General features: G+C 33.2%; 1 long non-coding RNA gene across 1 annotated transcript; it reads left to right on the top strand.

Annotated features, from left to right (window-relative positions):
• Positions 1–15,177: 15,177 nt before the first annotated feature.
• On the top strand, positions 15,178–16,345 carry LOC142236808 (uncharacterized). Its single transcript, XR_012722210.1, has 4 exons — positions 15,178–15,465; positions 15,759–15,834; positions 15,920–16,018; positions 16,101–16,345. It is a non-coding gene; the product is annotated as an uncharacterized LOC142236808 (long non-coding RNA).
• The last annotated feature ends 330 nt before the right edge of the window (positions 16,346–16,675 follow it).

Below are 16,675 nucleotides of genomic sequence, written 5' to 3'. Positions count from 1 at the left end.
ATGAAAATATATAATTGAAAAATATATATATTTTTTATTGTAAATTGTTGTTAAAATCGTAAATTACAAACACACATTCAAACATCCCTATAAATCCCTGGATAATGCGATAAAAATTCATATCCTTGTTGTTGGTCTTCCACACAATGAAGAATCGCTGTACCTGTGTCATCCAAAAGACAATTTCGTCGACAGGACTAAACCTTAATTTTATAGGTTCTATTCATTTTCCCTTTTGTTTTTTTATACCATTTTTTTAAATCGTTCGATTTTGTTGAGTCTAGCATTCCTTCTTCTTGGGATTGTTGCACGTGTGCTGTGTGCGTGTCTGCCTTTACGCACGTAAGAGATTTACGGAGATTTCCTTTAGGATTTTTGTTCAACCTACTTCGCTTGCCTGACCTGTCAAGGATTATACAAATGAGCATACATATATACACAGCTCAACATTTACAGCATCAGGTCGATGAATAAAGAAATGTAAATGGCAATAGAGATCAAATTCTAAATATGGGGCGACATTTTTGAGTCGGGGACGTGGGGCCAACTTTGGGGAGTTTGTTAAGTCTTTCTTATTGAATAAGGTCCCAGAGTAATGCAACTGGAGCATGTTGACTAGAAATTGACACAGGGGTCCTTGTGCTAGGTTAGCCTAGTCTGATTTATTTTCAAGCTCACTTAGACCTTAGACTATTCAGTCCATTGTGATACCAAATTAACTAAAAGTACCTATTACATATCGTTTTAACCGCTGAACCTACTCGATTATTTTCTTCTGTTGAACCAAACAGATTGTTCCAAAAAACATTAGAAGACTCCTAGTGCTAATTTAGCGCTAGCAGCCTTTTCCACGGATTTAAAGTCAAAAGGTAAATCAATAAATGTTTATGTATAAAATGTCACAAATTTATTGGAATTTTTAGTAAGAAACTTTAATTTAAATTCGCGGTTTTTGGCAACACTGGTCTAAAAATTCATGTTAAGACCAAGCATCCATGTTACACCGAAAGAATTCTCTTCGATAATTTTACGAAACATGTTTCATTAACTATTCTTGATCATGTAGATCAAGTCGATTAATCGATTTTGGCTAACACATGTACACATGTAAATTCTGACCAATATCTAAAGTCGATTGTGGTCTATTAGACCCAATTTTTCAAGGTGAGCTCAAGTAGATTAATTGATTTTATCCAGTATAAAAAGTCGATTATAACCATAATCAAAAGTTTATTAGTCTCTTTGACACGTTGGTGCAAAATTGCCAAAGTCGATGATTCGGTTACGGTCTATTTATCGATTTTCGAAGTGTAGTTTTGCCAATTAAACGATAAAGTCTATTCATTTGCAATCGAAATCGATATAACTAGATTTCGACCAACATAAAAAGTCGTTTATAGCCAGCACTAAAAGTTTCCTAGTCTTTGTGAATCAATTTTCAAATAAATATCTAATATCGATTAATCGATTTTGGTCTACTTTTGAAAATCAAGCAAAACAATTCAATATGATCAAACAGTTTTGACCAACATGTAAAATCAATTAGCCTTTTTGGACTCGATTTTCTAAAATAGTTAAAATCGATTAATCGATAGTGGTCTAAATTAAATCGTTTAAACGATTCTATTATGACCAACATCTAAAGTTGATTTGCTTATTTGATTTGATTTTTGAAATAGCTCAAATCGATTTTGAGCAGTACATGAAGTCGACAACAAAAAAAGTCGATTACTAAAAGCTAAAATTAACTTTTGACCTAAGCTAACCTACATAATTGGACAAAAAGTTGATTTTGGAATTGTCTAGCCCTTATGATGATAAATGTTTCTGTCTACAGAGAGACAAAGGGGCACAAAAAAAATCTCATCCAATTTGAGAAGATTTGAAGATATGCTCTATAAAAATGGAATTTCTAGCGATTTTTATATGGTAGCTTAACCAAAATTGTCCAAGTGATCATTATGGCCAACATCAATGGTGATTAGTCTGTTTGAAAAACTCGTTTATGGCTAACATCTAAAGTCAATTAGATTATTCGACTCGATTTTCAATCGATTAATCGATTTGTCAACAATAGATCAAGTCGATTAATCGATTTTGTCCAGCATAAATACCGATTATCAGCATCACAAGCTTTTTGTCTGTTTGACTCAACTTTCAAAATTATCTTATATTGATTAATCGATTTCGGTCTAATTAATTCGATTTTTGAAAGTAGCTCAAGTTCATTAATCGATTTTGGTCAACATAAAAGTTATGTTAGGTTAGGTATAGTGGCAGCTCGATGCATCAGGCTGACTTAGAGTATTCAGTCCATTGTGATACCACAGTGGTGAACTTCTTTCTTATCACTGAGTGCAGCCCGATTCCGTGTTAAGTTCAATGACAAAGAACCTCCCTTTTATAGCGAGTCCATTGCAGTGAAACCACTTAGAGAAGCTTTGAAACACTCAGCAATGTCACCAGCATTACTGAAGTGGGATAACTGTTTGGTGTTCGGTCGCTGAAAAACTGTTTGGTGTTCGGTCGAAGCAGGAATCGAACCTACGACCTTGTGTATGCAAGGCTGGCATTCTAACCGTTGAACCACGATGGTCAACATAAAAAATCGACTTTGGTCTATTTGACTCGGTTTCAGAAACAGCTCAAGTTGATTACATGCTTTCCGTCAATATCTAAAGTTGATGTGACTATTTGACACAATTTTCTCAAATATTCGATTAATCGATTTTGGTCTATATGACTTAATATTTTGAAAAATAGCTCAAGTCGATTACTCGATTTTGTCGAGTAAAACAAAATTTCCAAGGTGAAATAAAAGAGATGTTCACTTTAAGGTGCATCCAACATTATTCACCGTGGTGCAATGGTTAGCATGCCCGTCTTGCATACACAAGGTCGTGGGTTCGATTCCTGCTACGACCGAACACCAAAAAGTTTTTCAGCGGTGGATTATCCCACCTCAGTAATGCTGGTGACATTTCTGAGGGTTACAAAGCTTCTCTAAGTGGTTTCACTGCAATGTGTAACGCCGTTCGGACTCGGCTATAAAAAGGAGGTCCCTTGTCATTGAGCTTAACATGGAATCGGGCAGCACTCAGTGATAAGAGAGAAGTTCACCACTGTGGTATCACAATGGACTGAATAGTCTAAGTGAGCCTGATACATCGGGCTGCCACATAACCTAACCTAACATTATTCATTTGCCAAAGACTTTCCACTCATGGCATTTGGCCCGTATATGGTCTGAGTTATTTATTATGGATTATTCTATGAATATTTTCTCAACACTTGAGGCATTCGAATATTCGGTATTTAAGAAAATTCTTAGACTGCTTTTTTCACTTATCTTAAAAATGCGCTCATTGTTTTTTTGGGGGTTTCCCATTCGACTAAAGATGCCTCACAAATTTTGTTACCCTTGTTCAGAAATTGTGAATAGTTGTCAGGTGAGTTGAATAGTAAAGGATCGAGCATTGTTCTTTGTGTGATGGATTTTCTGCAAATGTACATTGGATGTTTAACGAGTCATTATTCTTCATTCTTTTGGCATTGTCCTCTAATGGATGCATGGATGGATGGTTGGGCAGGATAAAAGAATTCTCGCTTTCTGTGCTCATCAATAGACAGCAATGTTAGACGGCCGTGTGTACCATCAACCATCCATATGTTTGGAAAATTCTTTACACCTAACGTTGGAAAGATTCCCACGCTCATATACGCCAGTAGAGGCATGAGCCTTCCCTTGGGTACATTTTCTACACTACTTCATCCAGACATCCCTTAGAAGCGCGCCAAATTATTTTCCATGTTCATTTTCACCTGTGCCACAGACAGTGCACAATGAGAGGACACTGGTGTACAATCACCAACAAAGTCCGATGAAGACTGCCTGACTGCCACATCGATGTTTCTCCGGCGGGCATATTAACAAATATTTTTGTTGCATTTCATTGTGGTCTTAGGTTGGTTTCCAGTCAGCTCTTAATGCCTAATGCACCCTTACGGCGCGAGAATTTCTATTTTCATTGCCACTTTGGATTTGGAGGATTTGAAAAATTACCTAGTTTCCCTTTGGGGATTTTCCAGCAGCTATCAGGCGCTTAGTAATTTTTCATTCTGCTCATTACTTACTGCCATTGTGACCAGGACGTGAAAGTGGAATTTTTTGTTTGAACATGCCCAAACCAAGTTAAATAAAAACTCTTGGGAATGCGTGATAACTTCAAGTTGAAAAAAAGAAATGTTTGCAACTACAAATCAGGAATTTGAATGGTTTCTGCCCTCTCAGCCGTTTTTAATCCTTTAGGGCTGTTTGCGATGCAACAACAGGTAGAATTAGGCATGGAGTTTGCCTATCCTAGTCTTGTCATAGATGTATAGAGATGTGGACTTCATTGTTCCACATGATTGATGGGTGTGGTGGTGGCAGCAATTTAAATTGACATACCATTTAGAAAGTCTGATAGGAACAGGTTTAAATTGTAAGGACTTGCATTGGCTATATAGGCCAGGATATTTGCTCATGCTATTTTCTTCTTAAGCAATTTCATAGATGCTATATTCGATTTGCAATGAAGATATTTTTTTTAAGTTTTAAGTTATAAGACTTTCGCCTTTTTTGTAAGGAAATAATTTTGAATTATTTATGATATGAAGAAAAGTAAATCCCAGATGAATTTTAAATACACAAAACAAAACAAAACTTTTAGAAAACTGGCGTGGTAAACGTTGTAGAAGTGTCCATATGTAATAGATTATTTTAGTTAATGTGGTATCACAATGGACTATATAGTCTAAGTGAGCCTGAAACTTAATCGGGCTGCCACTTTAACCAAACCTAAACGTTGTTTCAAACGTGTCCCTTTGCATGTCATCACTTTTTTGTAATCAAAGACGAAATTTTAGCTCAATCAGTTTTGCCAGTATTCTTCCAGGTCTTGTCTCCAAATTGCAACGCTATCCCAAACTTAAACAAGTATACTATACGGGCGTAAGTTCTGCCAATCCGAATATTATGTATCCTCCACCATGGATTGCGTAGAAACTTCTACTAAAGGCTGTAATCCGCAATCGAATATTATTTGCATTGTGGTAACACTTACCGATGGCAAGGTATCTTAAAACCTCTAACATCGCCTTCTAAATTGTAAGTTAGCCCATATGAGATATATGTTAGACAAAAAAGGCGGATTAAATACCTATATAATTCAGTTATTGACCGGTATATGCAGGGGAGTCTATAAATAATTTTCAGGATTTTCAAAATATTGTTTGCATTGCTCATTGGATGTTTCAACTTAGGCATACATTGGTAGGAAAAAATTTTAATGAAATTTCCTTTGTATATATACATATATATTTTTAAGGCGCCAATTGGTTACTTCCATTCTTTAACTTGCAGCATACCCTATAGGTCTATCTTTCTAATCACATATATGTTTACAGGATATTTCTAAATCAATATATGGTTGCATCCAAATATACTACATTTACAAAATTTTAAGTCCCAAAAATAATATGTTCTAACATATTAACATATATGTCCAACTTAAAAACATTGTGTTAAAAAATTTGAGTTCCAAACATATAATTGTTACACCCAAATATGAAAAACAGTATTTTTTCGCCCGTGTATGAACAAATTTTTACACGGTAATTAGGGAGCCAGAAGTGAAATATGGAGGGTCGGTTTATGTGGGCTAACATATATATAAAAAAATGAACCGATATGGAAAAATTTTTGCGTGATTAGTACTAAATTTTAGCAGGATCATGGTTGTGTTAGGCCATACACAAACACAACGTACCGAATTTCAACCGAATCGGATGAAATTTGCCCTTCGAAGAGGCTGCGAAAACCAAATCTGGGAATCGGTTTAATGGGGCCTATATAAAATTATATGCCGATATGGACCAATTTTTGCAAGATTGTTTGTGGCCATATATTAACACAACGTACAAAATTTCAACCAAAACGGATAGAATTTTCTCCTCCAGGAGGCTCAGGAGGTCAAATCTTCACTCCAAAAAAAAAGTGAACTCTCTATTTCACTAAAGCCAATTTATCTTTATTTGAGTTCTTGGAAATATTATGTTTGGAGAATGTTTCATTTACTCTAATAATTTTTTGAGTACGATAGTTAAATTAACTAAAAAACGGGAAAAAATTATACACAAATTAAGAATAAACATTTACTAAATTCGTATTTTTCGCAAAATAGTTCATTATTTCTTTAAATTTGTAAATTTTGACTTCAAAAAACGAACGGGTGTACGGACGGCCATCGCTAGATCGACTCAGAATTTCATTACGACCCAGAATATACAGTAGCGTGCAGAAATGAGCACATAATTTTTTTTTCATTTCTAAACGAATAAAATAAGCATTAATAAAGAAACTCAAAATAATTTTATATTTCCTTTATCCCTTTTTATACCCTCCATCATAGGATGGGGGTATATTAACTTTGTCATTCCGTTTGTAACACATCGAAATATTGCTCTAAGACCCCATAAAGTATATATATTCTGGGTCGTGGTGAAATTCTGAGTCGATCTAATCCGTCCGTCCGTCCGTCCGTCTGTTGAAATCACGCTAACTTCCGAACGAAACAAGCTATCGACTTGAAACTTGGCACCAGTAGTTGTTATCGATGTAGGTCGGATGGTATTGAAAATGGGCCATATCGGTCCACTTTTACGTATAGCCCCCATATAAAGGGACCCTCAGATTTGGCTTGTGGAGCCTCTAACAGAAGCATATTTCATCCGATCCGGCTGAAATTTGGTATATGGTGTTGGTATATGGTCTCTAACAACCATGCAAAAATTGGTCTACATCGGACCATAATTATATATAGCGCCCATATAAACCGATCCCCAGATTTGGTTTGCGGAGCTTCAAAGAGAAGAAAATTTCATCCGATCCGGCTGAAATTTGGTACATGATGTTGGTATATGGTCTCTAACAACCATGGACAAATTGGTCCATATCCGTCCTTAATTATATATAGCCACCATATAAACCGATCCCCAGATTTGGCTTGTGGAGCCTCTAAGAGAAGCATATTTCATCCGATCCGGCTGAAATTTGGTACATGATGTTGGTATATGGTCTCTACTAACCGTGCAAAAATTGGTCCACATCGGTCCATAATTATATATAGCGCCCATATAAACCGATCCCCAGATTTGGCTTGCGGAGCCTCTAACAGAAGCATATTTCATCCGATCCGGCTGAAATTTGGTATATGGTGTTGCTATATGGTCTCTAACAACCATGCAAAAATTGGTCTACATCGGTCCATAATTATATATAGCGCCCATATACACCGATCCCCAGATTTGGCTTGCGGAGCCTCAAAGAGAAGAAAATTTCATCCGATCCGGCTGAAATTTGGTACATGATGTTGGTATATGGTCTCTAACAACCATGGACAAATTGGTCCATATCGGTCCTTAATTATATATAGCCACCATATAAACCGATCCCCAGATTTGGCTTGTGGAGCCTCTAAGAGAAGCATATTTCATCCGATCCGGCTGAAATTTGGTACATGATGTTGGTATATGGTCTCTAATAACCGTGCAAAAATTGGTCCACATCGGTCCATAATTATATATGGCGCCCATATAAACCGATCCCCAGATTTGGGTTGCGGAGCCTCAAAGAGAAGCAAATTGCATCCGATCCGCCTGAAATTTGGTACATGATATTGGTATGTGGTCTCTAACAACCATGCAAAAATTGGTCCACATCCGTTCATAATTATATATGGCCCCCATATAAACCGATCCCCAGATTTGGCTTGCGAAGTCTCCAAGAGAAGCAAATATCATCCAATCCGGTTGTAATTTGGAACATGGTGTTAGTATATGATTTTTAACAACCGTGCCAGAATTGGTCCATATCGGTCCATAATTATATATAGCCCCCATATAAAACATTCTCCAGATTTGACCTCCGGAGCCTCTTGGAGGAGCAAAATTCATCCGATCCGGTTCAAATTAGGCACGTGGTGTTAGTATATGGTCGCTAACAACCATACCAAAATTGGTCCAATCACATAAAAATTGGTCCATATCGGTTCATAATCATGGTTGCCACTAGAGCCAAAAATAATCTACCAAAATTTTATTTCTATAGAAAATTTTGTCAAAATTTTATTTCTATAGAAAATTTTGTCAAAATTTTATTTCTATAGATAATTTTGTCAAAATTTTATTTCTAGAGAAAATTTTTTTAAAATTTTATTCGGTTCATAATAAAATTTTCATCATTGTCAAAATTTTATTTCTATAGAAAATTTTATCAAAATTTTATTTCTATAGAAAATTTTGTTCAAATTTTATTCGGTTCATAATCATGGTTGCCACTCGAGCCAAAAATAACCTACCAAGATTTTATTTCTATAGAAAATTTTGTCAAAAGTTTATTTCTATAGAAAATTTTGTGAAAATTTTATTTCTATAGAAAATTTTGTTAAAATTTTATTTCTGTAGAAAATTTTGTCAAAATTTTATGTCTACTTTGTCAAACTGAATTATATACGTATTGGATCGATCTTTTTTGATTTAATATATACCACGTATGGACTTACATACAATTTAGAAGATGGTGTTAGGAGGTTTTAAGATACCTATTGGCAAGCGTTACCGCAACTTAAGTAATTCGATTGTGGGTGGCAGTGTTTAGATGAAGTTTCTACGCAATCCATGATGGAGGGTACATAAGCTTCGGCCTGGCCGAACTTACGGCCGTATATACTTGTTCAATTCTAACTAATACAAAAAAACAAAAACTCGCATGTACTCAATTTTTCGCTTTTCTATACCGGTTACAGTTGGAACATTTTCTAGTACTTAGTTAATAACCCTTTATGTTTTAATACCGTGGCATACTTTCAAACAATTCCTTTATAATTCCATTTGGTCTTCAAATTTTGATGGAGCTGATTTGTACAATCCCAGCCGTCTTCCAACGATTGACCATAAATTCTCAATCGGGTTGAAGTTGGGGTTTTGCGCTAGCCAATTCATCACTTGAAATTTTTGCTCAAAAATCCATTTTTTCACTATTTTTGCACTATGCTTCCGATCACCATCCTGTTGAAATACGACTTCATATTCAGGATAGGCACTCTTGTCAACAAACTAGGGAAGATGAGTCTGCCAAATGGCGAGGTAGTCTTCATTCTATATTATATCATCAATTTTCTGCAATGGCCCAATGTGTCTCCAAGTGAAGCAGTCCCAAGCCATGATGCTTCCACACATGGTCACCACCCAAAAATATCATTTTGCTCTTAAAACATGTTTGAGGTGATCATATTCCTTCTCTGGGTGCACAGTTTGTTTAACACGGTGGCGTTGAATGGTATCACCAGGACGACGCTAGCAATATTGTTTACCGTCCGATTGGAAAAAGTTAAATTTTGATTCACCTGACCAGACGTTTCCAGTCATCTGTCGTCCAATTTTTATTCATTCGCGCTTTTTGATTCTTTTCGGCTAATGCAGGTTTATTTTTTTACAACTGAAACATAACCAATGTTGTGGGGCGCTCGTCTTGCTGTCCATTCACTAACTTGCTTATTTTTGGCAACAGTATTACTTTCGGAGTTACGGACTTGTTCTGCCTCATTTCTGCCATCATAAGGTGGGCGTTAGCTTCGGTCGACAGTTTTGACGGCCTCTGGTTTGCTCTTTGGGAGTAGCATATCGTCTTTTTGGACGATATTTAGTTTCTTGGCTATTTTCCGCGATGAAGACCCATTATTACACACAAAAAAATGTCACGAAAATTTTTCCAATTAAAATTTTAATTGAGTTTTAAAAAATATTCAATTAAAAATTTAATTGATTCAACAAATTTTTTAATTGAAACAAAAATCAATCACAAAAATAATAATATCAATTAATTTTTTAATTGGATCAATTAACTTTTTAATTGACCTTCAATTATTTTTTTAATTGATACTATCATGTCTGTGATTGAAGACATTTCAATTAAAAATTAATTGGATCAACTAATTTCGTGATTGAATCAGAAAAAAATTTTTTTTGTGTGTAGTTAAGGAAACTATACACCCAGAAAAAAGTGCCTTCGAAACTAAAGGAAAAAATTTTCATCAATATAGTTTATCCATTTTATTTCCATTAAGGTAAATTTTTGTGAAAAATAATAAAATTTACTCGTTTCAGTAAAAAAATCCTAAACTGTAAGCAGTTAGGAATAGTTCATTAACTAGAATAAGGCATGGAATTTTACTCATCCTATTTTCTTCGCTGGGTATAAGAATTTACTACTGAAAAAGAAAATTTTATTCACCGATAACAAAGCATTCGTAAAAATAAACAAAAACCGAACTAAAACCAAGTTTCCTCAAAAATTTCTTATGAAATGATAATTGCGACTTCCTTTATAATAGAAAGTTTTTCATACATACGAACAACACTTGGCATAGAAAAATATTTTAGTTCATTCGTACTAAGAAGTATGCAATCCTTTCAAAACTTAAGGAAACACACTTGTTAGAATATAGGAAAATTTCCTAAATTTCTATTGTTTACCTGTAATCGATACCTGTCATCGCCATCGATGTGTTTGCGCGTGGGTGTAATCGATATATTTGCGCGTCGGTTGTTTTTTTAGTTGGAATCGCGTTGTTTTGGTATACGGAGAGATTGTTAAAAAATAATATGGTAAAATAATATAATAAATAACAAATAAAATATATAAAATATTTGTTATTTTAAATTAAAATTGCTTATAGAAATAAATAAAATTGTATTTAAAAACGAAGGTAAGCAGTTCTAATTATGAAGTAAAAGTTTTACCACAAATGTGTAAGATTTGTCGAAATGAATGAAAAAATTTCAATAAAATCATTCCATATATGAATTCAAATTAGTTAAATTTTTTCATTCTGTAGTATAGTGGTATATAAATATTGGAAAATGTTAACTAATATATGGAATGCATTATTCCTAATTTCTACGAAAATCACATCGTTCAAACAAATAAAAATGTCTTTGGCGCTATACGAAGTTCAATTTTCTTCACAATGAGTTCATTTTAACTTAAAGAAGGGGTCACTTTTTTCTGGGTGTATTGTCCACCACATCGAGCGATAACTTTTTCATTTTATTTTTTACTTGATATTATTGGAGTACACTCCGAATAAAGCTTTAAAGATTACTAGCAAACACGTTTCTAAACACAAAGATGTATTACTGATCATAAAGAAAGACAAAAAATACAAAATTGACGGTAGGTTAGGTTAGGTGGCAGCCCGATGTATCAGGCTCACTTAGAATATTCAGTCCATTGTGATACCACATTGGTGAACTTCTCTCTTATCACTGAGTGCTGCCCGGTTCCATGTTAAGCTCAATGACAATGGACCTCCTTTTTATAGCCGAGTCCGATTTAGAATTAGAGAAGCTTTGAAACACTCAGAAATATCACCAGCATTACTGAGGTGGGATAATCCACCGCTGAAAAACTTTTTGGTGTTCGGTCGAAGCATGAATCGAACTTGTGTATGCAAGGCGGGCATGCTTACCATTGCACCACGGTGACTCACTTGTTGTGTTATTTAAATTGTTTTGCTATCTCCATGGAATATATAAATGGATTAATTTTAATAAAATTTGCTTAGTAAGATGAATTCGAAAATAAAAGGAACTACTCTAGGAAAATGTATTTGAAGAAACCGAAACAATTTCTCTTCTATTTCGGAATGATCCCATTTTTGTAAGATGGTCTTAGAATCTGCTAATTATTAAATTGAAACCACTAAACCAATACAACTACTGGAATAACTGCTCAGAACTACAATGATTTTGTTCTTACATGACTTACGATCATAATTAGAGCGTAATTATAAAATCTTCATATAATGCGTATGCCTCTCTCCAACCTCTAATTTATGACAACCTTATATATATGTATTTTCTATGTCTGGCAATATGTCAAAGTCATCCTTCTAATTTCATCATAAATTAAGTCAACAAATTGCCTGCCGTTAAAAACGTCTATCCACTTGGACCATAATCTAACAAAAATTAAATTGAATAGAAAAAAACTTCCTCATTATTTATGTTACAATTCAGACACTATAAAATACAAGCCATGCCTTTCTTTGGTACAAATAAGATAAGGCTGAACGAATCTAACAATGAATACAATTCTACGATTAAAACTCACATCAATAAACTTTGTAGTAATTACAAAGTAATGATATTTCGTTAGACACACTAACGCCAACGTCAAAGAAACTCATGTAAAGAAAGACTTTCATTGTTCAGAGAATGAGTGTTGAAGCTGTAAAGAAACAAAAAAAAAAATAAAAACATTTATCAAATTTATTAGGATTTGTTATAGCATGTACTATGCTTTATACGAGTAGGATATTCAAAAAAAAAAAAAAAAAAAAAAAAACAAGTAAGTAAAGTAGAAAGTCGGGCGGGCCGACTATATCATACCCTACACCACCCTTACTGAATTAGTAATCATAAGCATTTGTGGGCTAACATTGATATAGGTCTGGGAGATAAACCGCATGGGTGCTTTGTCTCAATCTGACTATAGCTCATAGTCAGTGTTGCCAGGGAAAATGTTCGGTTTAAGGACAGAAAAAGTTCCCTACTTTCCCATACATTCCCATACAATATTCCCTACAATATTTTCGTTAAATTTAAACAACTTTTACAAAACAAGAATGGTTCTAAGTACTTTATTATCTTAAAACATGAAAATGCAACGTATATAACCTAGAAAATAAATTTGTATTACCACCACGGTTGCCACAGTTGGAGAATTCTACCAAAAATAGTATTTTTTTGTTAAATCTCTATAGAAATAAAATTTTGGAAAAAGTTTCTATAAATAAAATTTTTTGAGAAATTTTTATATAGAAATACAATTTTGAGAAAAAATACCGAGGAAATAAAATTTTGAGAAAATTTTTTATAGAAATAATATTTTGGAAAAAATCCTATAGAAATACAATTTTGACAAAATTTTCTATAGAAATAAAATGTTGACTCAATTTTCTACAGGAATAAAGTTTTAACAAAAACTTCTATAGAAATATTTGTTTTGGTAGATATGTGGTAATCTTCAAATTTTGTTAGATTTTTTGAGGTACGATTGGTAACTGTTGTTACCACACATTGTTAAAGATCAAGCCTTGCCGGCTTCTAATTTCCTCTCTAGAGCCATCAAAATGTAAAAATTATTACAAATTTTGTTGAGTGAAAATGTCCCGATATAGTGACCCTACGTCCTACAAGATGCTAAATATTAGAAAAAACCTACATATAGGGAATTTCCCCTACTTCTACCAACACTGGCTGTAGTTGATATTGCACCTACGGGGTTAGTATGCCACTAATCCTATAGAAATACAATTTTGACAAAATTTTCTATAGAAATAAAATGTTGACTCAATTTTCTACAGGAATAATGTTTTAACAAAAACTTCTATAGAAATATTTGTTTTGGTAGATATGTGGTAATCTTCAAATTTTGTTAGATTTTTTGTGGTACGAGTGGTAACTGTTGTTACCACACATTGTTAAAGATCAAGCCTTGCCGGCTTCTAATTTCCTCTCTAGAGCCACCAAAATGTAAAAATTATTACAAATTTTGTTGAGTGAAAATGTCCCGATATAGTGACCCTACGTCCTACAAGATGCTAAATATTAGAAAAAACCTACATATAGGGAATTTCCCCTACTTCTACCAACACTGGCTGTAGTTGATATTGCACCTACGGGGTTAGTATGCCACTAATATTGAGCCCATTATTAAAAAAGAGAAAATCGTTCAATTAGTGTGGGTAATAAATCCAAATTTATAAAACTCGAGCAATATTCTTATGTAAGAGCTACAAGTACGTATAAATACGATCGGCTAGTACATCAAAATTTGAAATTTGAGTAATATTGGTTAATAAATAAAAGTATTATGGCCAAATTTGGGAAAATCGAGCGATGCATATATATGGAAGCTATATGTAATCTGAACCACTTTGCATAATATTGTGCGGGTTTGATTAATACCACAAAAGGTTACCTTGTGCACAATTTGAGTAAGATCAGTTAAGAAATGAGGCCTCTATGATCAAACATAAAGTTATTAGGGGCAATTTTTGCACACACCGCTATTACTATAGAGGACTGGATCTTGCCAACTTTGAGTAAGATCGGTTAATAAATAAGGCTTCTATGCACAGAAAAAAAAGTGTCTTGTAAATTTAAGGACCATTTTGACTTCCACATAGTTCAACAAATTTACTGTAATATAGTTCATTTTTCGTAACCACAACGAAAATTAACTTAGCTAAAGCAAAACTTATAAAAATTCAGTAAATGTTTTTTAGTTCACTAACTACGAAATGGGAAGGATTTTTCCTTAAATAAATTTCCAACACAGTAGTTAATGCATCGTTGATTCTATTATAAAAATACATGGGCAATATAAAAATTTTACTACGAAATGTGGACAATTTACTAAGAAAAAATTTTGTATGGAAAAAAAATTTTTGTAGTAAAAATTAACTTAACGACATTACCGATTCGTACGATGGCTACCTACAGATTATTTCCCTTTTTATTATATGTTGGAGTGTTTTTACTCACATTGAAAATTTTAGATAAAGTATAATAAAAAGTAGTTAATATAAACCTTGACGGGTGTATATAATTTTTTATAGATTCCTCATAGATTTGGTATATATTTTACCTTAACTTATAGATAGAATTCCAACTAATCAATAAACGTGCTACTGGAAAATGTGAGTGCATCATGCGAGGGAGTTTTTAGAGACATTTTGTGTATATCTCGTATGATTGTTTGTGTTTGTTATTGCGTCATTTATGCTGTTGTTGGTTGTTTTGATTCTAGAGACAATGGAATGTTCCTTGTGTGTTGTTGGTATCTTTTGTGGTGAGAGTTGTTTTTTTGCAATAGCAATATCAGAAAGGGATCGTGTGTGTGTGTGTGTGTGGAGTTGTTTTTCTTTACGGCAGGTATGTATCCCTTATGACTATTTGTGTCTTTGAGTGTTATTGTTGCATTCAGTTATGTTGATGCATTTATGAAGTGCACACGTGGATTTAATTTTGCAAAATTGTACGTGCGGTATTGGTGTTTATTAATGAAAATACATTTATTTCGAAACATTTTAGAAACTGAGAAGTGAATGATGTGATGTTAGAAGAATCATAAACGCTTTTTATTGATAAAAAACAAATAACAGATTAAGGAACTGTATATTTCTGTTAATATGTTAGTTTAAAATTAGTGCGGATTTTAAATTGATTTACATAAAAAATATACAACATGAGTGGTAATAGGATGATTTATATTTATTCTACATCTGGATCACAGGTTGAGAAGCAACCATTTTTTTGAATCTACATATATTTTTTATGTTACAGCAATTCCTACAGGTGAGTACTAAGTTCGAGTTTAGCCGCTAAAATTAAAAATAAATCACTAAGCAAAGTATAAAATTATACGTCTTCGATACAAATTTAAATATAACTTGATGGAGAATAGCCCAAATCAAGTTTTTTATAAAGATTATTTTTTATAATGGATTATTAAAGAAAACTTATCATGGAAATTGCAATTTTAGCCGCTAAACTCGAACTTAATATCCATCTTAAATACTAAATGCTTTACTGACAAGTGGAAATTATGTCTAATTTTATAATATTTTTTATTTCAAATATATTCGTAGAATAATTTCAATAACGTCCCATTTGTCCATGGATATGATTCCAATAGTGTACCTACTGGATGGATTTTTCAATGTGGTAAGTTATTCTATAAACGGTATTTTGTCCGTTTTTAATAAAACCAAAATTTCAATTTATTAAAAATTATTTTTTTCACTTGCAGGTAGACAGGTCTCGTAATGGTAATTTTTTGAATATTCTTGCTGTTTAATACTAATTAAGCTGATATCCTTATTGGCTCTAGGAAATACTCTTGAAAACCGTAAGTTAAAGATCAATATGAACGATAGAATTAATTAATTAATAATATTTTTCTTATATTTTGTATAAATTTGCAATTTCAGATGCTTATAAGCCAGATCCGCCCAACAAAAGTTAGCCAAAATCGATGAAATTGGACAATTCAATTGAATATAGCAACTTATGCCACATATATCTTTCATATGGATAGAAAACATGGAAATTTAAATTAATTAGTTTAGTCCTAATAACATAGAATATTACTCTTTTGAAGAAGCAATTACTAACTACCGACAAGTAAATGCGTCCAACGTACTAATAAAAATATTTCCTTTATTGTATATCATAAGCCATAGTTTTGTGTAATATAATAATAATTTTTTGAAATAAAATACTGGTGGTTATAGAAAATTTACGTGTTTTGTACGAAAAATTTCTTAGTTGTATACAGGCTTGTTGTACCTTTGATTCCTCAATTTCTCTACTTTTTTAAAAATTATACCGACAAACAGTTTATTTCAAACCAATTTCTTAATACAGGTTTCCCAAAAAATTGTTAATTTTTCCGGATAGCAGGAATATTTTGAATGAGTTTAACTATATTCTTCCCACAGCATAGTAATAATGAACTAAAATACGATGTAATACATGAACTAATTTATAAGAAAATCATGAACTT

This window comes from Haematobia irritans, chromosome 4 (assembly GCF_050003625.1).
Source record: "Haematobia irritans isolate KBUSLIRL chromosome 4, ASM5000362v1, whole genome shotgun sequence".
Lineage (NCBI taxonomy): Eukaryota > Metazoa > Arthropoda > Insecta > Diptera > Muscidae > Haematobia > Haematobia irritans.
This window is presented reverse-complemented; position numbering and strand designations above follow the sequence as displayed.